General features: G+C 32.4%; 2 protein-coding genes across 3 annotated transcripts in view; one reads left to right on the top strand and one right to left on the bottom strand.

Annotated features, from left to right (window-relative positions):
• LOC131852059 (tektin-B1-like) overlaps positions 1 to 27,404 on the bottom strand; it is a 63,384-nt gene that overhangs the window by 22,499 nt on the left and 13,481 nt on the right. The gene's annotated exons all lie outside the window — the stretch shown is intronic.
• LOC131852058 (angiotensin-converting enzyme-like) overlaps positions 7,071 to 27,404 on the top strand; it is a 176,613-nt gene continuing 156,279 nt past the window's right edge. For both annotated transcript variants that reach the window (XM_059202651.1, XM_059202652.1), the window contains exon 1: positions 7,071 to 7,309. The gene's annotated coding sequence lies outside the window, so the exon portion shown is untranslated. The remainder of the gene's footprint in view (positions 7,310 to 27,404) is intronic.

Here is a 27,404-nt window from a genome sequence, read left to right as displayed (position 1 = left end):
TTATTTATTAACATCTATGTCTAGTCCATTAGGGATAAAGTAGTAAGCATATTAAATAAGGTTGTATGGATCACATAAATTCTTATATGTTAATTTAATGATACTCGCACGTATTTTGTTGGGGTTTGGGGCCATTGATTAAATTCACTACGGTGAGTGAATGACTAATGCGAGGAATTTAATCCTTTCTAAGCTTGTCACACAAGGGTATTACAGAATGTTTTACTTGTGCCGTTAATTTGGCAATTGACATTGGTAACGGGTCGGCCGTTACAGTTTGTTTTGTAATGGTTTATTAATAGAATATAAGGTACTCTCGAATTGGGACTTGTACTGACTAGAAACAATTAGGCAAGTAAACGTTTTATATGTCAAATAGAACATAATAAATTACACACAAGTATAGACAAATAGACTAAAATATTATGCTAACATCTGTTACGAATTCAACAGGTGATTTTGCCTATGGTGAATCCGACACGAAAATTTGTTAGACTTCCAGAGTTTACATGAGGCTCTCAGAATTTAACAAAGTCTCCTGTAGAGGCATTGTCTTAATTTCGTAGAATTATCTAGATATCAGTCATTTACGAAAACAAACTTAATAGAGAATCTTTCAAGAACAACGAGATGTTTTAAAATATTGTGGTTATTAGGTTTCATTATGTTACTGATGAAGGATTCAGGGAATCTCAGGGTTGTTCATAATAGCAGATTGATTAAAATATGTAATATTATGTTATCTGTGATTAAAAAAATATATTATGAAATAACAATAAAGTTTTTACCAGTTCTTCTCAGTTAAGCTAGCTGGACTGGACAGTAGGACTAAAATAGTGTTCATAATAATTAAGGGTATAAATAGCTAAAATGTTCTCTATGAATATCTATGAAATACATAGTTTTGACATTTTTTTAAGTACACGTTCGTAGAATAGACTACCTACCTTCCGTTCCATACAAACCTGTGGAACGAGGACATGTAGTATATTAATTTAACTTCTGTCAGTAACTGAATCTTTATAGTTTAGTGGTAACCGCACACGCATGGTAGGGGCGGGATAGAGAATTATTAACAATGTGGATTGATAATCTCATGGCTAGCAATGTACCATGTCAGCTTAACATCACGATAAAGTCCTTGTGGATTCGTCACGATGGCCTAACTGAGCTCATGCTTACCTTATCATCCTCCACCGGTGTCCCTCCAGCGTAAACCGTTAGAGCAGGCGGGTGATCATACCATTAAGTTACATAAAAATCTACACATGTTGGTGTAGAGACGGTACAATGTCGTTGCCACCTTAGACTTCATACAAAATGTAATTTGTAAAAGAATTTCTTGGATTACAAGGGGCCTATATAACCAGATCCTAATATATACGCTTAATTCCGTGTAATCAGCCGTGATTGTCTACAGTCAACGATGATTGGTTAGGCGTCGGTTTCATGGACACACATCAAAGGCATTCGTGCGCATGAGCACACAATTGCCAATCACTCAATCATTCACACGTCCGCTAGATTTCAAAGTCGAAAGTCTTTCACAAAAAATATTTTTTACGGTCAACAAACATCTCATCAATAATTAAAATTGTACAATATCTCGTATGTAATTACTTAATAGGTAGTTTCCCGATGTTTTGTCTACATGTACATTAGGATAAAAAGTATCACAGGTCTAAATTACGAATATAAAGCGTGTATGTTATTCTTAGAAACTTTATATTATATATATTTAATTTCGAAACCATATATACATACCATATAAATGTGAAAAATAATTGTGATGTTGAATGGATATGGATAATGGATGTTTGTCACCATTTTGCGCGAAAAGTACAGAACAGATTTTAATGAAATTTGGTACATATATAGATTATATCCTAATCGTAATATCTTATTATCCAAATTTATACAGACATCGTCGAGGGATACAACTAATTCTTATTGCACTTTTCAGTAGATTACCGCTAATGAAACATAATGGAACTAACTCATTCGTAACCAGCGTTTAGCTGCAGGGCACGACTGGTAATGTCAGTAATGGTCCTAAACGGAATCCTTGTGCTACATTCACATCTTAATGAGGCATCTATCGTTTATCCCGGCGACATAGCAATTATTAGGTACTTTGGGTATCTACTGTGTTTTATTGTAAGTATTTACCTTACAGCGTCGTGGCTTAGAGCTTTACTACCCCAACTAGGATCAGAGGGTCTTGAGTTTAAACTTGATCGATACTATATAAAAAAATTCTGTTCCATTATACTCTTACTGATACAGCGGGGATGTAAATACCTGTATTTAACAAAATTTGTTAAAACCACGCTTATCAAGTGTTGCTTCCACCACTACGTCAATGATCGACAATGCCTCTGACTACTCATCTTATTAAGAATATTACCTTAAGATAGTTATTATAGAGCTTAGATTACTCTCACATAAGTTTGATTTTGAGTTCCCAGACAAAACAGGCATCAATTATTCGTCATTGTGACCCCCTATTTTTATTCACCTACTCTATAATATCTGAAAAAGACGTTTTCTTAGAGTCCACAGACGTCACATGCTAGTTGAGTTATGTTTATATCGATAAAATTAGATCACAGATGGTATTTTTGTGTAGGAGGGAGTTTGCTGTCAATATGTAACATTTGTTACATCAAAGTACAGTAGTAGTTCGGTAAAGACACGCTTTGTTTTTATAGATATTGACACACTACGATATTCATCAGAATCTTTAACTTACTTAAATAATGGGTGACTGTAACTGTCACCTCTGTTTCAGTACTGTAAGTCATGATCAGTAGGTTTTACATACCTGATAAGGAAGATATGTATTATAAAAATTACCTTTTACCATCGTACCGCTCGCCATCGACAGGGAAGTCATCCGCATACTCTAAAACCTAAGTGGTCTCGGACAGTGCGGTTTCAGAGAAGCTTTCTCCCGAGTACAATTATATTGCAAAATGAACACCTGCCGAGGTTTTCTTACGAGACTACAGCATGGGGTTTTTAAGATTGGTATATTAAAGTTACTTAAGGATCGGAACGCGCACGTGACACCCCTGGTGTCTCAGGTGTCCATAGGCTACGGTAACCATTTACCATCAAATGGGACGATGTGTGTTTGCCACCATCGTAGTAAAAAAATGATATGAAAGTATGCATTTGTATTTCCTATAATTATATAAATTAGAAACTACGGCACGGCATACTACGGTAAGGGTACACATGATGGAAAGTAGTGACCCTCGCCTATGGATGTGACCAACACATGGTCATCAATTTCTACACTTTGACATTCATCGCAAAGCATTGTACGTTAGCAAACTAAAGTCTCGGGAATTGTTTTATGAAACAATGTTTTATTTAATCATTACAATTCAGATATAATGTACATGTATATTCACGTAACTCAAATAAGACATATGAAGTTCATTTTCCAAGTTATTAAATTGAAGATCCAGCCATAGCTTAGGTATTATTTAAAATAATTCATAATATAAATTCTCCAACGAATGTGCGCTTAGATTATAATAAACTCTGTAAATCAGTGTTGTATTTCTAGACAGCTTGAAGACTTTACTTCTCATATGTATTTTGCAGACGTTTTAATAATCAACTGTAATAACAATGTTACCTTTTTTTCTAAACAAGGTGTTGTCTTTAAAGGTGTGTTTTATATTTGCATGATCCGATATTAAATTATTAATCATCAACAGAATTTGGTTGATGATGGTGGTTGCAATGTTTTATCTAAGGCTTCATACCCATCATTCATATCCTTCTCGTCATCCCTTATACTCGTGTATGGGAGTTTCTTATAGGAATTGGCCTGCTGCAATACTTATGATTTATTTATTGTTATTTAAGTAAATTACTTAAATAACAATAAATAAGTAACTTAAATAACGTAAGTTACTTAAAAAAAGTAAGTTACTTAAATAACAACATAAACTTACGAATTTTTGCTATTTGGTAGTTTGTATTAACAGATACTCGTGAAATGAAATTTTTTACAAAATTAGGTTCGTAGGCTAGATTTTAAATGAAAAAATATAATATATTTAGGTTAAAAACAGTTATTACTATTGCCCTCTTCTTAATTATTATCGGGCATCATATTGTTTTACAATATTGATTGATTCAATAATTGATTTAATTTCAACCTTATAATTTTATCTTTCTCTGGTGCTCTATACACTATTAGTAATATAATCATATCTGTGCAATTAGAACTTCAAACTTCAAACTTTATATTAAACAAATGTTATGTAAAAAAGCCTATTATAGGATAGATGAATTTATAGATGATAGCAATATATAGCAAGTATAAGTTTATTTGCGGACAACGTTATAATTTATTTTTCATACTGCTTTCTTGATATATAATAGCGTAGCGGCTTTTGTATTGATTGCCGCATGCATCCTCATGTAAAGTGCGAATACTGTAACTACCATATAGTAATTTTTTGTAGCTGTGACGTGGTCGAGTGGAATGAGTAGTCATGCTCACTTAAATGTCCAGACATGTTGCGGCGTGGTGGGCCGGGTCATTGGGCTCCCTAAAATATGGTCGAGCGCAGTGATGGCTGGCTCATCCGTCATACTCGTGAACGAGTGCTGCTTGTAGGGACTGGTCTGCTCTTATCACTACGACTGATTTAATCTTATTGTGTTTTTATATTTGAGCCTTAATAAATTAGTGCTGGTTGGTAGTTTGTGTTCACACGTTTCGACTTGTAAAATGTGAACTTACAAGGATTGTTTAAAAGAACAACACACAAGTTTCTTGCTTATTCTTCTTGTGATGAGACAGCTTTCCGAATAAGCGGTAGATTTAAAAAAATGTTGACTATTCAAAAGTGCTTAAATTAAGTTTATTTGAATAAATGATTTTCTATTCTATTCTAGAGTAGGTAAACGATCGTCTTTAAAAAAAAATCATATATAAATTTGCCTCTATTAGAGGTAAAATAAAGGTACTTAAAATATTATGTAATTTCGACGATTCGTAAAATTCTGCATTCTTATGTTGTAGTAAAACGAACTGAACTGAATGGTTTAAAAATGGGATCGATGTTGAGATGGAATACCTATTTCAATTCAATAGTAGACGTAATTATTTAATTTCATTCCACTATTCCATGTTAGCTTTTACCGTTTTTTGTTCCTTTTGTTAAAATCTGCTTTAGCAGATACATAGAAACTATAATGAATTAAATCAACCGACTGGAAACAATTTGTTGTGCTTGAGTGTAAAACTGCATTTACCTATTTGTAAATCAAATAGCGTGGGCATGCCTATATCTATATCTTGGGGGTATATATAATTATTTTATTGAACGCCATGTTTACACTCGAGGAGAAACTTGGGAAATATTTATGCAAATTAACGAAGTTGTGAATAAAGATCTTGGCTATTGAAACTTTGCTATAATAATATTTTTGGCAAGAAACTATTCGTACCGGAGGGCGAGGAAAATCGCAATAAAAAAAAACTAGCTTGATCCCGTGACTTCGTTGTGTGAGATTATTAACCTTTGGAAATATTTGCTAAAACTTCGTTAATCGAATGTCGAAGACATAAACGTAATGTGATTTGCTGTACAATTGGTAGGTTAGACAAATGAAATTTAAATTTAAATTATTATCGACCCATCGCAGCTTCATACGAGTGTATAGTGTAATTATGTGATGCAGGTCGATGACGAAGAGGACCGGTATACAGTATATGGATGTACTTATTAGATACAAATATGAATCTTCTGGAAGAAATTCTCGAAATGATAGTGAATACGCATTCAAATCTGTTTCGTGGTTTATATGAAATAAGTGGAGGAATTATAGAAGTGGTGTATGTATATACATTTAATTTTATTACAAAATCTAAATAATAGGATGACAATGATGATGATAAGAAAATATTGATAATTACAGTGCTTCCCTTCAAAAATTTCAAGAACAAAAGAAACAATTATCAAATTAAATACAGTTAGAAAAAATGGGCCCGTGTAGCAATAACCTCAAGAATGCCTAATATACCTACTGGCGGCTCAACGGATGGCGGCACACAATTTTTAGCTCGCAGTATAGGTATACCTAGTCCGTTTCAATAGAACTTACTGAAATCATTCACTAAATGAAAAAAATAACATATTTATAATTATTTTTGCATAACTGCATATTTTGTAACATCACCATTTTTCAGTACAGTATTTTTTTAATACATTTTCTAAATTGTATTTGAAAAATACCAGGTATGCCAAAATTTTACTAAGTTTGTTACCGGTGTATTGTTTACATACCAAGTCACATGTTGAGCAGAGCGCGTTTATTCTTTTCCGCCATGCTAACTCTATAGCAATCTTTATCACCGACCATTCCTCAAGGACATGACCGATGTAAACGATGGAGGCCCGAACTTGTCTATGGTCGTGCAGGGATTAGATGAACGATAAAAAAATCAGTCACGCATTCAATACAAACCAAAATAATTGAATAAATAATCGCAATGTACCTATTCAATTTATATTGATATATATAGAATAAATATATAACTGATAAGCAAAAAAACTAAAAAAGCAGCGGATCTTTATTGGTTTATATAGTCGTAATATAGTATATTCTTTAAAAAATGACGATTTTATAAATAACTTAAAATAGTATTAATTCAAAAACAAGATCTGTCTAACTTAATGATTTTTACAGTCATATAACGTAGATACCTGTAACATAAACATAATGTAAATTATTAGAACTAGAAATACAAATTGTTGATTTTTGAAAGCTTTTGGTCATCATTTGAAGCCTTAGGATCGGGTTAGTAACCTTTATTTGCCTTATAAAAGTTCTATTAGAATGGAGTATAGATAACCTAAGAAATATTTTTCTTGTATGTATTTCACATAACTGTATTACGACGTGATAAAAAATAAGATTTCTGAGTAATCTACGTTTGATTTTCTTTGGTTTGTGACTAGCTGGATAGGATATTGGGTACGACGATTACGACGAGAAGTCGAGAACAACAATTTTTGATTCAGTCTCCGTGCGGTCGCCGTACGTTGTAGGTGTGTCGCAAGTATTTTAACGTTCGATAGTTTCGTGACTTTCCCGCCATTCTGTTAAACGTTAAGAAAAAAAACTTTGAATTGTGGTTTAAAGTGAAAAAAATGGCCAATGTCATTGTAGATGTTTCTTGATATTTGTGATTTGTGTTTATCCTTGTGGTTTAACAAGTTGTGAAGTTTGAATTTGACATCGAGAGTGGATTTTCGAGTTTTCGTTTATTTCACATGTGAGTATTTGAATTAAATTAAAAACTACTATGAAGGTCGCGATCTGTCGTAGTAATACTTGACCCATATTTCTTGTAATCTGTTTTGTATGTTTGCTACCTACCGCAGCGATGTGAATTAGTATTTAACTTGCGGTTTTTTTTAATTTAAACTGATAACTTGTTTGTAATTACTTATCCGAAATTCTTATCTTTAAAATTAATAAAATTCTAAATTTTAATATAAATACTATTTAAAATAAATTTTACGTCATTTTCTTAAATTATTACGGTAGTTTATACAGTTATTCATTATTAAAAAAATTATTGTATTCTGTTATACAAATACCTACTTATTTTTAACTACCATTTTAGTATTCATGGATACATATGATACGGATTCGAATACGAATCCATTTTTTTCAATTCGACACGGCACCTATACTAATATATTGCGTACATGCTTCATGATATCTTGGCCAAAACTCAATGGATTATGATAATGTTTTTTTGCAACTGATATGGTTTATTTCCGTGTTGATCTCATACCTACTATTTTCTTTTTTTTCTTACCATCGTTTCCTAGAAATCACCTTCCTACCCGCAATATAAAATTATCCATAATTTATCGTTTGAATTTCACATCAGTTTCTTTATTTTTTTTGCAAACAAAATAGGTTATGAGTAAATACATGTCTATTTGAGTAAATATAATCTAGAATAAACATCATTATCCTGTATAATAGCACTAAAGCTCACAAAACATAAAGCAAACGGAAAACATACTTATTAAAATTACTAGTGAGCCACCACGAGTTTTTATACTAATATCTAACATTTTAACATGTGACTAATTTATTTAATAACAAAAAAAATTAATTGAATCACACATTCATTAAAAAAATAACTAATTACTAATTATTGAATTATATTATATACTTTATATATATATTTATTTATTATACTTTATGTATATGATATATTTTACACATTTATAAAAGGAATGTAGTTATTATCGTACCTACCTTACGGTAAACTGTTTGGTAACTCTATTTTTTATAAAGATAAAACATCTGTAGATAATTAAAGCGATGTTTAATTTGGTTTATGTACATAGTATTTCTTAGAAGATTAGCTAGCTTAGTTTAACAAATTGCAATACGGTAAATATATCCGATTCTGCAAAATGTACGCTCGGATGATCTCAATTGTGGGCCATGTTTGAACAGAAGTGCCCGGTTTAGGCTCGCACTGATAAGTGACGCTATTTTCTCTTTACTGTACTGTACACGTATACATATGTAATTTGGAATTTATTATTTTTTGGCAATTTTGAGTAATTGTTATGCCCTGACTAACACATACAATGCATATAAGGCAGGACATCGTAGTTCTCCGGAATGGCAACACATGAAAAGTACCCCGGTTGTCATATGACTCTTGATGTGTCATGTATTGTTCATGTACATGTAGATGATGCTTCGCACTTACCAGGCAAAGCTTTTCACTTACTGTCAGAAGAGCCTTGCTTGCCATTCCGAGTACATAGAACAATACAAATACATATTATGGATGTCAAAGCGCGACTGTACATCTGTCTGTTACTAAATTACTGGATCAATTTAGGCATAGTGTATGTAGGCTTTTTTTAATAGTGAAAATGAAACTTGAAGTGTTACAACACTGGATGATAGTTTGTATTAGGAATTATTCTTAAAAAGCAAATATACAAATGCGAGTAGATTATATTTTCTATATACGTAGACATACTTAATTTAGAGATGAATGAATTACAATTATTATTGATCTCAAAGAAATATACAGTTCATATAAAGCAGAGATCAACGTTATACTTGGGTAAAAATTAATTAAAATTTAAGTAAACAAATATAGTTTTCGAAGAAAAAATGGCAGTGGAAATAATTTCAATTAGATGAACTTGAATGCCTGTACTGGTAAGCAGTTTTGATATTTAGAAACAATTATATAGTACATAGTCACGATTGTACTTAATCTCAGAGATATTGTATTAACAATATCATCGTCAAGTGTTGATCAATTCATTCTTATCAATGTTGAAAATACTTAAATGGAATAAGAAAACGTATTATATGTCTATGTAATAAAATAAAATCTTAATGATAATATTTTTTTGGAAATATCCACGAACTTATTGTAAGTACTTGTCCTATAATTCTGCCAAAAGTAGGCATACTAATTATGAATCATGTAACATATAATATACGAAATAATTATCTTAATAAAAGTTCATTCATAGTACTATAAACCACAGTTCGATCCCGTTAAGTCGATAACGCCTGATGAAGAATAGCCTCAGTTGGCAGGGTTACGGTTATATCAGGATCTCTGCTAGATGGATACAAAGGAATTTATGGCGTCATAAAACACAAGCGTTGTTTCTCTTCATGCCAAATAATAGTAGTAGGTACGGTTATTGTTGATTGTATTGCTTCATTTAAAATATTCATTATTGGACTTTGTATATTTTTGTTTATCTGCCTCCAAATGAACATTTGACGACACGCGTTAAGGTAGCATTTTGAATTGCAAATGTTTTGTTGAAGTTGCTACTTTATTATTAAGTTAATATTAACTGTGCCCGTGGTTTCACCCGTAGTCTAATTTGTAAAGATGGCGGCCAACCCTTGTTCTTAACACACCACATCGCGTCACTTCATCCCTCGTGTTATTGCTTCCTTGTCACTTCTTACTTTTTTATTTTTATTCGATCCTCTCAGATGTTCGTAATCGACTAATTCCGGCTTATGTTGAAATGTGTTAATAACAATGTTTCCTTCAAGGCCGACTGGTATTTTCAGATATTATAAATAATTAGATTAATATTTTGAATTAATTAATTAATCTGTACTATTAATTTTTAATCATAATATAAGTACATAGTACCTACATGCAAGTTATGCAAAACACGCCACACCGGGCTAGATTATCGTAGTTTTGTTTATCGAAGCTTAAATACTATCTTTGTTTCAATTTGATTGGTGACGATGACATTATTGAGTCATGTTTAATATTTTTTATCACTAACCGAGTCAAGGGTCAACAACGCCGGTCTATACGTAACATAATAGGATTTGTAACACGTTGGGTGTAATAGATCTAGCGGGCTAAGGGCCTAAAATTTACGACGGCCTTGGTGGTCTAGCGGTTTAGCACACCGCCTTACTTTCGATGGTCGCGGGGCGATTCCCATCACGGTGCAAACATTGGTATTTGCATTGAGTATGACTGTTGTGTGTATTGGTTTGGATTTTTATATGTATATTATGTATGTATTTACTAAAAATACTTGATTATATCAGTTGTTTAGTATATATCATAAGCTCTGCTTGGTTTGATGCTAGATGGCGCTGTGTGTTTGTCCAGGGTTGTTATTCCAGAACTAGTACAGTGTCTTCTGACTTGTCTGGCTAGCATTTACCGTTAGTGTAGGCGGGTGCACCATTATCACCATAAAAAAACTATAATTCATACGTTATATGAATCATAAGACAAGGGAAGTCACTAAAACATTATATACATGCTTAGCATTCTTGAGCGTACAATTGATCAAACATTTATGCGGACTGTTGTACGAGCAAAGGTTAAAGAGCTCTTCCAAGAAGCTATTCACACACGGGATGTTTAAATATTAAACATAAATAGGTACAAAGAACTATAACAGTACTTGTAAATACCTCATAGTAATCACAGTGCGATATTAGAACTTGTTTGGAGTTATGAATAATGTACCCATTTTTTTCGTGATAACATTACTTAACTGTGGTAATAATAATGTAGAACAATACACATACTGACATTTTGTCATAAACTTATTGTACTTATTGAGCTTGTACTATGGATACTAAATAACTGAGACTGTTACTTAAGTAAATATCACTTTACCATCCAATGACCTCACTGCTAGCAATGTCTCAATCAAGTTAATTGCTGATACTCATCCTAATCATCCTTCATCCATGCTCCGCCAGCCTATACCGTTAATAATAAAATTAATACAATCAATCTAATTAATACACATTTGTTTTGAATCGTATCCGCGAACATTAGAAGTAAGGCGATGTGCTAAACCGCGAGATCTTCAACCTCGTCAATTATTATACTTTGATATAAATTCATTAATTTACTTGAATTTGTTATTTTCATGTTATTGCTTTTGTATAGTCCGAAAGCGTATAATGTAAGAGATTAAAGTGCCAAATTGAGCTAATGAACGAGACTCTTTCTGATTTTCGTACGAGGCTATTTTAATGTTGGCAACCCTACACCGAAGTTTGTTTGCTAAAGTGCAACATTTTTACTCTGACTGATAACAGCATGGCAGATAGCCTGAAAGCAGGACTGTCCTGCCTAAAACGGGGCGGATGGGCGTTAGTTGTGAATGGGTTTAGAATATCATACAATCACACGCTGTGTTTAGTATTTCTTGGAATCTTTAGAAGCAATGTAGCGTTTAGATTGAGTAAATACACATGTAATTCAATACGAATTATTAGGAACTAACCTATATCGATAACTTTTTATGTAGAATTTTGTAATCTCTTGACTATTTGTGTTTTAAAATAAGTATAAAAAATTTCAATGATAAAGAACTACCTAAACATAGGCTTAATTTATTATATCTATATGTGATCACTTTGTTAAAGGCAACATGCCTTATATGTTTATGGTTGTAAAAATAAGGTAGTCTTTATTCATAAGTTGCTTTTTTATTTAAAGCATTTTATAAAAAGGTTACGTTTAATAAGCTGATGTCACAGCCTGTTAAACATAAAGCCTGCTTTGTCCTTTAGATTAATAATGCGATTATGTACAAAAACTCGATCCAAATATTTAATCTAAGAATAATTAAAAAAAAAATAACCGTACCGTCTTTCTAAGATATGTAAATTTACTTGTATTCACAGTTACTTCTGTGTCAATGTGTGTTTACTTAATTGTCACCATAAAGTTATTTAATAACATTGTAATAATATTGAATAAATTATTACTTTTATTTTATCAAAATGACTTTGATATTATCAAAATTTGATGCCACAAGCCTCTCAACAACTTTATCAGTTTTACAGAATATTACGAACCCTTAAGATGCCAATGTATTTTCCCTATATTTGACTTTATAGCTCATGTTACCGCTTTACATAACAAGTTTGAGCACTTTGTTTATAAGTTGGCACATACTCCAAGGTACCTTGGTTAGGGAACACGTGCTTAGTATTATCGAATTTGTACTGATTTCTTGTGCTGAAAGTAATACTTATTCTATATATGTACATAAAATTATTGGTAATTTGAATTTTAACCATTCTTTTAAAATAATCGATTTTTATTTTTTTATATGTTTCAATAAGAGAACTAAATTTCTTACTGTCTATAATATAGGCATTTAAGTCATATTGTAATATAGCTCGTATTTAATTCTCTCTTGTTTATTTTTAAATTAAGTACCTAGTCTATTCACTGAGTTTTACTTGAAATAAATGAGCAAAAAAAACGTCGCTATTACGATTATACAAAAATTTATTCTCATAATATATCAAGAGAAGAAAAAAATAACTTACGCTGTCGCATTCTATTAGTTAAGTAAATATTGTGAAATACTTTTCGTTTATTATTGAGGCTTTTGTATAATTACTGGTTTATAAGAATAATAATTCATATTTTAAAATAATGCTCAACTAAATTAACACCTGAATGATATCATGACTGACAATTAAAATATTAGCCGGTTTTAATATTAACTCCACATAACTGAATACCAATTAATATATATATATATAAATTACATATTCTGACTGGCGCATTCACCAGGAATTAGCAACAATGGTTTCCAGGGAGAACTAAGTGGCGGTCAAGCTGATTGGGTATATTAATAGGCAATGAGACATTCCTAAAAAACTTTTTCCTCTGTGTGTATATTGTAAATATAATATCTAATAGATTGTCTATTTCATGTTCATTAATATATACAAATTACATCTTAATAATACATCAAAATAAACGCGAAAGTTTGTGAGTTTTACATTTGTTACTCTTATACACTCAAGAACTGAACGGATTTTGATGAAACTTTACCGTAATATAGGTTATGCATCAGAATAACAGGATATATTTTTTATTGAAATTTAACGCAGGTGAAATTGGGGCACAGCTAGTACCTACTTTATAAAAGGTAGTGAGATCTCAACCTTATTTACTGTCGCATGGATAATGGATAGATGATTGATTAATACCAAAGACGTTCAATGGATATAAATTGACGTTGCTACTTCATGTGGGCATTTGCATGATCATTATTGGCATGAAATTAGCCTTTGTACCACGTGACTAATATTAAACTAGGTGCTTGTTATCAACAACATTGTTTGCTATTCGCCAAATCCTCGTACAAAATATTTATACAATCTATCTTCTTGTCAGATTTTATTAATATCCATTCATCCGTTTAAATGCTACAAGGTAACACCAGACGGACGGACAGCCACACTTTCGGCATTTATGATTCATTATATTACTAGCAACCCGTCCCAGCGTCACACGGATGCATTAAAATCATTAAATTTCTCGGCTTATGCTATACTATAACACGCATGTATTTTACACATAAAACTTCCTCTTTAATCACTTAATCACTGTATCTACATATTGCTGAAAACTGCATGAAAGTCCGTTGCGTAATTTAAAATATGTATGTATGTATATGACAGACAGCGGCGGCGACTTAGTTTTATACCATGTAAAGAATAGTATGTATTAAAAATTCGCCGTCATGATTTCCAGAGGAGGTCGTGTAGAGGTTGACCTCACAAGGTACATTGCATACATTCCAATAGTCCACATTATCAACTATCCTCTCCCCCTAAGGAAGTAGTTGAGTCGTGACACGTGCAGCATTCATATAAATTGAGATACCTAAGTACTTCAATTGTCTATACATATATATTATTAGCTAACCATACTTATCTAATTTTATAAATGAGAAAGTGTGTGTCGGTTAACTTCAAGACTTATATGATTAAATTTATTACACAAAATTTTATAGACTTATAACAACGAAACATGTATACTTAAAAAAGTAAATTATGGCCAAATATAACTTATAAACAAGACTATTGCTGACGCACTGACCACATACTTTTATAGTTCGTATATTATACATTTCTAAAGAATTTTTTTATATATTTTTTGTACACAGAACTTTAATATTAAATAAACATTGTGACAGACAACAACAAAGCCGTTTATATAAATACTTACGATATTTCTTTAAAAATAATAAAAAATAGTATGAAAAGAGATGAAAGCTACAGCAGACGAATTCAGCTAGTATTTTAAACTTAAAGCTATTAAAGTAGGTACTGTGGAGATATTATAAAAAATATAGTACCTATTTTATATGCACCATTTCTTAGTTAGTGGATCATCACAGAGGAGTTTTATGGCTATGCAGTAATGGTGAACCAAAGGAGCAGCTGATTGTTAATGTCCACAATAAAATACACCCGGGCCACTGTAAGCTCGTTCATCAAACGCCCACTTTCTCATTAATGTACTGTCCGCAAAATATCACTTTGCCGCTGTTCCAATATTTTTCCAGTTCTCTCTACCCTAACCGTCGCTACATTATAATATGACAGGTTTTTCACGATTTCTTGACGCCTGCTCTTGGCAGGTAAACTGGAAATTGTTAGTAGCAGGAGGCAGCTTTAAAATTCAGTGAGCGGTATATTTTATTTTAAATTGCCATATTACGAGTATATTTAAATTTATTACACTAACTGCCGCATTCAGACAGGCTCCTTAAATTAACTCTAAATGTTGTATTTTTCAAATTTAAAATTCAAGTTATGAGAAAGTCAGGTAAGTAAGGAATTTAAATTAAAAATCTCAATACGAACGTAAAAATCTAATTATAGATTTTTACGTTCGTATTGAGATTTTGCAAGTAAGGATTGACTTATTATTTACGGTCACTAATTATGTATTAATTGACTTTGAGTAGGATATTTTTTAAAACTGCACTAAAGAGTTGCTTATAATAATACCTTTCTTAAGGAAATATAAACAAAGTAAGAGGTCAAGTATAGTATAGCAACATAGAAGATAATACAACGTAAACCGCAAAGAATAAGGAAATTGAAAAGTTAATGAAATTTTAATAATTTTCTCATTATAAGAACTTATGAATTGAATATATTAATTTTATGAAACTTAATTTCATTCTTCCAGATTATTTTTTCCATTTCTACCTTATACATATATTTTAATGAGGGATTATGAAATGATGAACCTGCTTAACGGCTTCCGCTGGCAGTACATCAGTGAATGATTATAGAACTAGCTTGAAGCCAAGTAGACAATCGTGGGGCATTCACCATCGACCTGATAGGGTATATTTCTAGTAATGGGCAGTGCGCCATTATTAAATAACCTTTTTCCCTATGTGTCTATTAAGTAAATATTAAATAATTGTCTATTTCATGAATGGTTAAAATAAATTGTTTTTCGGAATATAATAAGATCATGTTATATATATACATTTCTGTTAAAACTGTGCATATTATATATGTATATCTAATTCGAATTAGCTTCAATTTATTTGCCTTAATCTAAATGAATGATTAATTTTATTCTTTTTATGATTCGGCATTAAAGCATATACTTATATACAACCTTGAATTTTCACTTTTCAACCAACAACCACTATTGTTTAATATTGATATTAATTTATATAGCAAAACAGCGTTTGCCGGGACGGCTAGTAATTGTATAAACGAATAGTATGTATGTATATTGAAACTGTTCTTTAATTTACTTTCATAATTTTAAAAGTTTATTTGTTTTATAATATCTTGAACTTCAAAAGTTTGTAATTGATACAATTATATTCTATAGAAGTTTAATAGAATTAAATTTTTTAGTGTCTGTTTTCATTTAAGTTCATTATTTCGAGAATACCTTAGTTTCAACGCGTGGTAATATAGCCTGATAATCTGAACTATAGTGTATTTATCATTGGCTACAATTGTGAATATGTATTCTCGTATGATCATAGCATTTGTTATCGAATTGGTTTCACCGATTTTTATTAAATTTTAGGTGTATATTTAGTAGGTCTGACAATAGATCATATTCTATTTTTATATCCTAAACTATATTTGCCGGGTCAGCTAGTAGATTTATAAGTTGAAATATTTAATTTTTAACATAACTTTCAAAGTGATATAGATCGATTTATTTAATCACATATAACTGGGAATACGCACAAAACCAATACTTTCATTTTAATCTGCTTAAATTCCTATATTGAAATACAAATTGTACTATTGTGGTTCAGTCACTGTAAACAGTTCACTGTCCACGCTGTGAATACAATGCAATATTTCGTGTCTGTATTCAGAAATCAACATTAAGTAAAATGTACTATAGAAAACTGAAATAAACACAAAAACAAAAAACATATTGAGAGGACAGTATATTATTTGTTAAATTTTGTTCTTTATAATAATCTGTAGGTACAAATATATAGAGATAATCTTTGCTAGTTTGGATGATCGGGGGTAATCACCGGTAGAACTACTTACAGATCTAATTTAAAAAAATATTTTAGTGTTGGATAGCTCATTTATCCAGGAAGGCTACAGGCTATATAACATCACGCTATGACCAATAGAATCAGTGCTATAGTGAAAAATGTTGCAAAACGGTGAAATGCGACGTAGACGACGTTTCGCGGGTCTAGTTCATTTATTATTTATGGACGTCCTCGGTGGTTTAGCAGTTTTCTGCACTCATTTATACCTATATTTATTTTTTTATAAAAGCTTTCATAGCCAAAGGATGCTGTACAAAGCAGCAAAAGACGACCTCTATTGTCACCCACTAGCGATCTCAAATTTCTATTGCTTCTTGATGCTAGTTATAACCTAAGAGTAAATATAAATATTAATATAGCAGTGAATTTATTCGGTACGTAGGTATAAAACTCACAGTAAGTTGATTTTTTAGTATTTACAATAATAATTGTTACTTAAGCTAGTTTTTTTACTATGTTAAATAATAATAATATAGTTTAAACGAGCCTTACATTATTAGAAACTCATAAGCTAAAATACTTTGTTAAGTCTAAAACGTTTAATTTGAAAAGTTACTACCAGAATAAACTTGCAAATTATTCACGTCATACCTACACCTAAATGAAAATCGTAAATTCGAGCCATGGGGGTTTAAATAATAAACAGGTAAGAGAGTTCCGTATGTTTAGAATTGCGCAACGGAACGGGGCCGCTTTTAATGAACAAATTCGTTTAATGAGTTACGGCCTAAAGGAGTAAACTGTGATTATTATACTGGAGCAGCAATACGTATTGAGTACTGAATATTTTGTTTCTAACTTTACATACTGCTACTTCCGTGTATAGGAGAAAGTGAACAGAAGGGTTTGACGTAATTTCATTGAAACCATATTGACGTTATATTGTAACATTATATATTTTCTGGCATGTGAATTTTCTACACTAGCAAAAATAATATTTTTATATTTTTTAAATAGTTGTGTCCGCGGTTCGGCTTCGTGAATTTTATTGCCTGTTTGTTATTCTGATGTATAAGCTATATTACTGTAAACTGTAAAGTACTGTATCTGTAAAGTATTGTATTGTAGTCGTTTTTGCGTGTAAGAGTAACGAAAATCCATCCATTCATCGATCTATCCATAGGTACACACTTACAAACTTTCACGTTTATCAGCAGGAAAATGACGGATTATTTATAATTATGTATTTTTTACTAGAAAAATATTGAAGTAATGTCCAATATGAGGGCGCAATGTACGAAATATTATATATGTTCTCCTATAATTTTAAATATGAAAATATTTGTTTTTAATTAGCAACTATACATACGTATGTAAAAGTGTATCGCAATGCAGTCTTACTGATTCAATTATTTCTCTTTTTTTGACAAAGTTTAGAATTACGTGGTTCCTACTGAGAACTGATTAGATGAGGCTGTTATAGTTTAAATATCTAACATATTTAAATGGATAAATATAGATATGTAAAGATGGCCGCGAGTTCGATTCCTTACACGATGCAAACGTATTTTTCTGTGCATTTACTGTTTCTTTTGAACTATATATGTACTATAATATATAGAAAAAAATATATTTAAGTATTTCTATTAGTCGCCTAGCACCCATTACACAAGCTCTGCTTCTGCTTGGCTTGGTACTAAAGATAGATATGTGTATATCCCGGGTTATTATCATAATTATAACTGGTACTATTAGTATTTTAGAATTGGTAAATACCTATATTTTTATTTACATATCACCTCGTACTACTCTTGAGTTAGCTATTTCTTTTTATATTATATTAAAATCGAATGAACAAGTCAGACTGTCTCAGTATTCAGATGAGATGTTTCTGACGTTTGTGTTGCCAAATTTAATAAAATATTACACTGTTACAGTATATTATCTTGTAACATACATAAAGAAACAAAATACTTGAACAGTAAGTGTTATTAGTCCTTAAACCAATTGTTAACGGAGTCAATTGACAATGCAATACGATATTTTTTCTACACATACAAAGCTATAACGAACTATATTTACTCGTTTCACCTACGAACAAATATGAGTAAGTTTAATAATAAACGAAAGGTAAATGTTTATTTTGGGATTGAGGCAATTTCTTATACCAAAATGGGATTCCAATAGAGTTCTAGATAGACGAGTGAAAGAACCCTATATCAACAAACTTTTGCATTCTATAAAGTATCCTTTATCTTTTTCAACTCAAGATTTTTACGCAGTCATGCGAAAAAATCCTTTTTTCTACATTCTACAGAGGTTTCACTTAACCTCGCAGTAGTGCTGCGGGCATTCGATTGTAATCTTTTATCTGTATTGGACCCCGGAGTACCGAAAGTCCCAACTCCTTTAAGGTGTTTTCTCCACAATCTATACTTTTGCAATCTTTAGTAGATGCTATCTGTATTAAATATATATTCTTCTTAACTAATTAAATTATTTTATGTCTTATCTATGAATATATTATGTTTGTTCTTTTGGTAGAACATACACGTAGTAGATGTATCAAATATATTATTTCACACATGGGGTATTTTTTGGGAATTATCAAACTTTCCATAGCTTGTATGGTTAATTGGCAAGCGCCAAAAATATCTTAGGTTACTTTTTTCCCTGTTGTTAGATGTTTAAAAAGATGGAATGTCTAAAAGAAAAGTCTTATTATGCTATATGACATTATGCATAAAATTGAAAACATCATATCATATAATTTGAAGTGTAAATCTACTAACACCAATCATGTTTTATACTAAGATATTAGTACTTTAAAATAGTATATTCGTCCAATCTGAAAAATTGACTAAAACTGTGATACGAAAAATTATATTTTATAACTTACCAAGTTTAACACTCTTGAGGCTCTCATATGCTGCAGACTGCAGTCTGCAAGTTATCTCAGTACCTACATGAAGTATTATGTTACCGTGTATACTGCTACTTAGAAATAACTGAGGTGTTCTCGTTCATTACAAAGTCGTTTAGTGCAACTTGTTAGACAATCTGAGTATTATAACTTGATGCAGGTATTTTATATCTACAATTTCATACACAAGAATGTCTGTCTCCGATTGAACTTTATACTGCTTGTTTAAGCGAGATTCGTTGTTATTAATACGAAACACCTGGTGTTTGGTTACCTCCACACATATGGAAAGATACCTCTTGTCACCGGATAACTTAGAGTAGAAAGTTTCATAACCATTAGTGTGAGAAACTAACAACTAGTTATGAGCATATAGGTATAATGATAATGTAGTGTCGCAGACATTGTTTAACATTTTAAACAACTATCTAGTGCCTTAGCGGGAACCTTTAGAGCCTAAGAAAATAGTAGTGATAAATATGTATTCGGTTTTTATGCTCTTCGTGGCCCTTTTAGGGCGAGAAAGGACCGGGTCAATGTATGTGAACTTAGGATCAGTGTCCACTCGTAAGGGTTGGCACCTTTATTTCCTCTACGAAAATAATCGGACAATAATAAAAGAAATGTTTATTATTCTATCATGTATATATACTTAAGGCTCGTCGTTTCCGCACCATATCTTTGTGTACATGACAAAAATTCACATTCACACAGTTTTTTGTTATTATAGCCTCTATTAGACATCTTTTCTTGAGAACATTTTGATCTATAAAGAAACATGTGTTGTAGCATCGCTAAATATACAAATATGATAGTTATTGCGTTCGTCAAGCAGGTACTTGTTGTCTATTGTATTGCAACGCTCGACAACCGGTCCGTGGTCCGTTTGCTGCCCCCTGCCTCACCTCACCAGCACTCACTTCTGTGATAGACTTACGAGCGCATATACGTCGCCGTTCTTAACGCTAATAGTACCTACCTACTACAGCCAGTGTGCAATTATTTTCTTCGAGTGAATTTAAATTCACTATAAATATTTATATAAATTGAAAATAGAATCTTAAAGTGTTCCCATACTGGGTAAGTTGTGCATATAATATTTGTTGCTAATTTATTTTGGACTTAAGACTTGTTGTAAATTTGATGTGTCATAGTAGCTAAGTAAGTTAAAATTTTAACTGATAGTGTCACTATACTAGTGTCATTGTGTGGCTTGCCCTATATAATATTATTATAATATTGTTTTCTTGCATAGTGAATAATAGTTGATTATAATGCGCAGTGCTTTTGTTAACCGCCTAGTAACCGTTCTGATTTTAAATTATAACTGCCGCCTTGATTTTCTTCCTCCTTCTGCTGGCTAATTAAGTAGCTATAGAATACCCATAATCCGTAGGTCTGACTATATCTTGCAATTATAAGATCATAATGCAATGATTCGGTATATTACAGGAACACCGTAGATATTGGTAATATTAAATGGTAATATAACCACCTACCCGACGACTGGAAACTATATACATATATATACTCGTGAGACTGCATACCGACTTAGCCGCTTTGCTGGAGAGGATTGCTGGAAAACCGAGGAGACCGAGGATAGTGGTGTTTATTCTTGAACTGAGCGGACTATATGTTTTGTGACCCAAGGCTTACCCAACCCTGACTTTAAACAACCATTCTTTTATTTTTTTTTATTTTACTATGAATACATTTTTTTTATAAACTTAATTTGCCGTATTTGTTTTTTTTTAACAATAACAAACGCGACAGTGGCGCCCATGTCCGTGGTCAAAGGTCATAAATCATATTGTTCCGTCACAGTTCACTACTTATCTTAGTTTAGTAAGTAGGTGTGAAGTTGCTCGGTGAGCTAGAATTGTGAAGTCGATTGTTTTGCAGAACTAGGGTGAATATATGAATTGTAAAATAATATATAATTACTACATAATTTAATAGAAATAACTTGAACATCATCAATCGAATTAATTATTTCTTATATTTGAAATAAGTTTAAGGTATATTCATACTAGTAGTTGCAGTAATTTTTTTATATATATATATGCAATTTGTTTTTACCTTTTTTTTTTTTTTTTTGCATTACACTATCGATCGTTCTGTAACAACAGCTATATATTGTAACAGAACGGCAAATAGGCTTGGGCTATTTTATTTGCGCTTTTATTATTTTTTTCTTTTTTTTTTCTTTTTATGCTTGTATTTTTTATATTTTATTTTTGCCATTTGTGTTTAATTTTTTTTTATCTTTTACTGTGTATTTTATTATTATTATTATTTGCACAACATACCTAGTGTTAATTCTTCTATTATTTAAAAAAAAAAAAACAAAAAATATGTCTTACCCAATAAAATTTCTACTCTTACAAAAATCTGAATTAAGCTATGAAGTTGCTATACGAGGAGAATCCCCCTTAGACAATGTGGAGGGATTGCGACGACAAGTCACAAAATTGACTCAACTATATCCAGCGGATGAAATTCTTGACTCGGTCTTGGATTTTTCGCTGGATATTAAAAACTGCGCTGAGACATTAGACAAAATAAAAGTTAATATAGAATCTCTTAAATCAAATTATAATGACTCCCTTTTTAATAGAACAAAATCGTTAATAAATCACTTGTACTATAGAATACAAAGAATACAAAAAACGGAAAAGTCTGAAGATTCTGTTTTATTGTCAAAAATTACTAAGAGCTTTGATAAATATAACACTATCTTGTTAAGTCTTTCAAAATCATCCAATATAAGTGAACATACGACTTCTACTTGCGAGATTGAACCGGCGGATAAACCAAGTACTTCAGATTTAAACATATCAGTCACTTGTGACCGCGGTATAAATAGCGAGTTGTCGAAATTGAAATACGATGGAAAGTCATGTGTCCGTGCTTTTATTCAACGAGTAGAGGAGTTTCGTCTATCTAAGGGAGTTTCGGAAGCTAAGATGCTCCAGTCCGCTATCGATATTTTTACCGGTGACGCTTTACACTGGTATCGTAGTGTTACAGACAAATATAAAGATTGGTCTACCTTAATTGCACATCTTAAAGATGATTTCGATATATTAGATTATGATTATCGTATGATATCTGAAATTCGGGATCGAACGCAGGGAGAAAATGAGACTATAATAGTCTATTTGTCCATTATGGACGGCATGTTCTCACGACTAAGTAAAACTGTATCTGACGAAGAGAAACTAGAAATCATTCTTCATAACATACACCCCTGTTACTCCACTATTATTGCTGCTAGCCCTTATATTAAATCAATTGATGACTTACGTACCGTCTGTAAAAACTACGAACATATTAAGGTTCGCTCGGATAATTATAGACAACCGCCAGTGTTTAACTCAAAAATGTTGGCACCTGAATTTTGCTACCAACCACACAAGCATAAGGACAATCTAAAAAATCTTCAGTGTCAAAACAATCAAATTAAGTCTTTTGAAAATCAAAATAAATCCACAAATTATCATAGTTATCCGATTTCCACTCCATATTGCGTTCGATGCCGCGTCAACACCCACTCTATGAGAGACTGTACAGCTGAACGAACAATTTTCTGTTTTGGCTGTGGACAAAAAGATGTCCGTAAGCCTGACTGTCAAAAATGTAACACAGGCCTTGGAAGTCCAAATTCAGGTCCAAGTTCAAAAAACTAAAATTTGAAAATTGTGGAAAATCAGCAAGTTATTTCAACTACTCGGAGTGGAATGACTGGCTGCTCTTTCTTAAAAATTTTTTTTTTTTTTTTTTTTTTTTTTCTAATTATTCTGGCTCTGTTTCTACAATTTTCAACACAAAACCGAGTGGTGATCCCCGGCCCTATGTTAAAATTTTTATTAATAATGATAGTTCATTAGGAATGTACGGATTGCTTGACTCTGGGTCTTCCGTTACTATATTAGGAAATAATTCACATAAACGACTGCTTGACCTTGATCTCACATTATGTAGTGATGATAAAATTACAGTTACTGCCGCGGGTGGTCAGAAGATAGGTTCAATCGGTTACATACTTTTGCCAGTCATGTTTGAGGATACGTTTTCTGTATTAAAAGCATATGCCATTCCGGAGATCGAAACCACACTGATTCTGGGTATCGACTTCTGGAACAACTTTCAAATTTGTCCAAAGTATTTAACAGATGCTGATAATTTGTTTACTACTGATCCAGGTGTATCTGAAATTCTTAATACTCCTAATATTCATTTACATGCATATGAAAATCTTAGTCATTCTCAGAGAATTATTGCTAATGATATTATTGGCAAATATCAAAACATTTCTTACGCGGAAAAGGATTAGGTAGAACGCAATTAATTAGGCATCGTATAAATACTGGCGATGCTGAACCAATACGACAGCGTTACTACCGAATGTCTCCTGATAAACAAAGAATTATTAATGAGCAAGTGGATGAGATGTTAAACTTAGATGTTATTGTACCTTGCGAAAGTCCGTGGTCGTCCCCTGTGTTAGTGGTTGGCAAGAAAGATGGGAACCCACGATTCTGCTTAGATAGTCGTAAATTAAACTCCGTAACAAAAAAAGATGCTTACAGTTTACCGTATGTTTCCGAGATTCTTGACAATTTGAAAGATGCTAGATTTCTTTCTAGCATTGATTTATCTAAAGCATTCTGGCAAATATTGATCGATGAGCCAGACCGTGAGAAGACCGCATTCTATGTACCAGGTCGGGGCACGTTTATGTTCAAGACAACTGCCTTTGGATTGACTAATGCTCCAGCTACTCAGCAGAGATTAGTAGATCTTTTGTTTGGTCCTGAATTTGAGTGCAAAGTATTTGCATATCTCGATGACATTATTATTATTAGTCAAACATTCGAGGAACATGTACAACTTCTCCAACGCGTTCTTGAAAAGTTGCGGTTGGCAAATCTCACGATCAATCTCGATAAATGCAAATTTTTCAGTAATAAACTACGTTACTTAGGATATGTTATTGACGCTCAAGGTTTGCGCACTGACCCTGAAAAGGTGAGGGCAATTCTAGATTATCCTACACCAACTAATAAGAAAGAGGTAAAACGTTTTCTTGGTACTGCTTCATGGTATAGACGTTTTATACCTCAGTTCAGTACAGTGGCGGGTCCATTAAATAATTTAACATCCACAAAGGCAAATTCTCCACCCTTTCAATGGTGTACTGATGCCGAAAAAGCTTTTCTTGAATTAAAATCTCGCTTAGTTCAAGCACCGGTGTTAGCTTGTCCCGATTTTGAGCGCCCATTTGAAGTACATACTGATGCTAGTAGCTTTGGCGTAGGTGCAATGCTGGCACAGACTATTGATGGTGTTGAACACCCAATAGCATATATGAGTAGATCTCTAACAAAACCAGAAAGAAATTACAGCACGACTGAACGCGAAGCTCTTGCTGTGTTGACTGCCCTTGAGCATTGGCGCTGTTATCTAGAAAATGGAAAAGTATTTAAAGTTTTTACTGATCATTCGTCTCTTAAGTGGTTCATGTCCCTTACAAATCCAACTGGCCGACTGGCTAGATGGGGCATCCGACTATCATCTTTTAATTTTGAGATCGAACATCGACGTGGAAAAGATAATATTGTCCCCGATGCTCTTTCTAGATGTGTACCAGTTGCATCGATTTCTGACGCCATCAGTATTTCTTATCCTATCACTCAGGATAACTGGTACTTAAATATTTTCAAGGGCTGTCAAGAATCACCAATTAGTTTTCCAAATTATAGAATAGAAAATAATGTACTATATAGGTACATGAAAAATAAAAATATTCTTACTTCAGAGTTTGATTGGAAACAAGTACTTCCTAAGGAATCTCGTGAGCAAACTATTGCTCAATGTCACTCGGAACCTACAGCCGGCCATTTTGGTGTGTTTAAGACATATAAGCGCTTGACACTTCGTTTTTACTGGCCGGGTATGTATACCAATGTTGTAAATTTTATATCCCGATGTGATACTTGTCTTGCATACAAACTACCTTCTCATACCGTTTTAGGAAAAATGGGTAGGCCTAAAGACGTTTCTCGACCTTTTCAAACTCTCTCGATCGACTTGATTGGACCTCTACCTAATACTAGGAGGCAAAACAAATACATATTCGTTGCAACTTGTTGTTTTTCCAAGTATTGTCAAATCTTTCCACTCCGTAAAGCTACTGCTGACCTTATTGCCAAGCATATGGAAAATGATATTTTTCTAGTGCATGGCATCCCACAGACTATAATCCTTGATAACGGTTGCCAGTTTATAAGTCACGAAATGAATAGATTATTTAAAAAATACAAGGTACCTAAAATATATTTCACGCCTAAATATACTCCTCAGATGAATACAGTGGAAAGATATAATAAAACCATTGTCACAGCTATATCTGCTTTTGTAAATGACGATCACAGGTCCTGGGATCTTAATTTGCCTCAAATTCAGTTCGCAATGAACAACTCCGTTAATGAGAGTACTGGTTTTACGCCCGCATTTCTGGTTCATGGCAGAGAGCTAGTAACTTGTGGTTCGCATTATGTGGAAAATGACTGTGACGAGTTTATTTTCCTACCTCGTGACGCTTACGCTGAAAATTTAGGCTACTTATCTCAAATTTTCGATAAAGTCCAAGAAACACTGTGGCATGCTCACGAGAGGAATACTCAACGTTATAATTTACGTCGGAAGGAATTTGAATTTAACGTGGGAGATGTTGTTTGGAAACGCTGTTACTTCCAGAGTGACAAAGATGCTCATTTTAGTAAAAAATTAGCGCCTAAATATCAAAAATGTCGTATCATAAATAAGCGTTCTCCGTTGATTTATGTCCTAGAAGACATGAAGGGGCGCGATATAGGTGTCTGGCATATTAAGGATCTAAAAATCACAGGTAGTCAATTAAATAGTTAAAACCCACTTCGTTAATCCTCAAATTGTTATATTATTCTATTTAAACGACTTCTTATACTTAGTGAATAGTAAATGAGTTGACGACTCCAATTTTTTATTTTTTTTTTTATTTCACGTAATCTGACTTGTACATTATTAGTATACGGATTTCTTTAAGAGAAATCCTTCAGTAAGGTAGGGGTACTGTAGCATCGCTAAATATACAAATATGATAGTTATTGCGTTCGTCAAGCAGGTACTTGTTGTCTATTGTATTGCAACGCTCGACAACCGGTCCGTGGTCCGTTTGCTGCCCCCTGCCTCACCTCACCAGCACTCACTTCTGTGATAGACTTACGAGCGCATATACGTCGCCGTTCTTAACGCTAATAGTACCTACCTACTACAGCCAGTGTGCAATTATTTTCTTCGAGTGAATTTAAATTCACTATAAATATTTATATAAATTGAAAATAGAATCTTAAAGTGTTCCCATACTGGGTAAGTTGTGCATATAATATTTGTTGCTAATTTATTTTGGACTTAAGACTTGTTGTAAATTTGATGTGTCATAGTAGCTAAGTAAGTTAAAATTTTAACTGATAGTGTCACTATACTAGTGTCATTGTGTGGCTTGCCCTATATAATATTATTATAATATTGTTTTCTTGCATAGTGAATAATAGTTGATTATAATGCGCAGTGCT

Source organism: Achroia grisella, unplaced genomic scaffold, assembly GCF_030625045.1.
Source record: "Achroia grisella isolate CSIRO2021 unplaced genomic scaffold, CSIRO_AGI_Agris_v1 utg821, whole genome shotgun sequence".
NCBI lineage: Eukaryota > Metazoa > Arthropoda > Insecta > Lepidoptera > Pyralidae > Achroia > Achroia grisella.
Note: the sequence above shows the minus strand (reverse complement) of the source record. Positions and strands in the feature narration are given on the sequence as shown.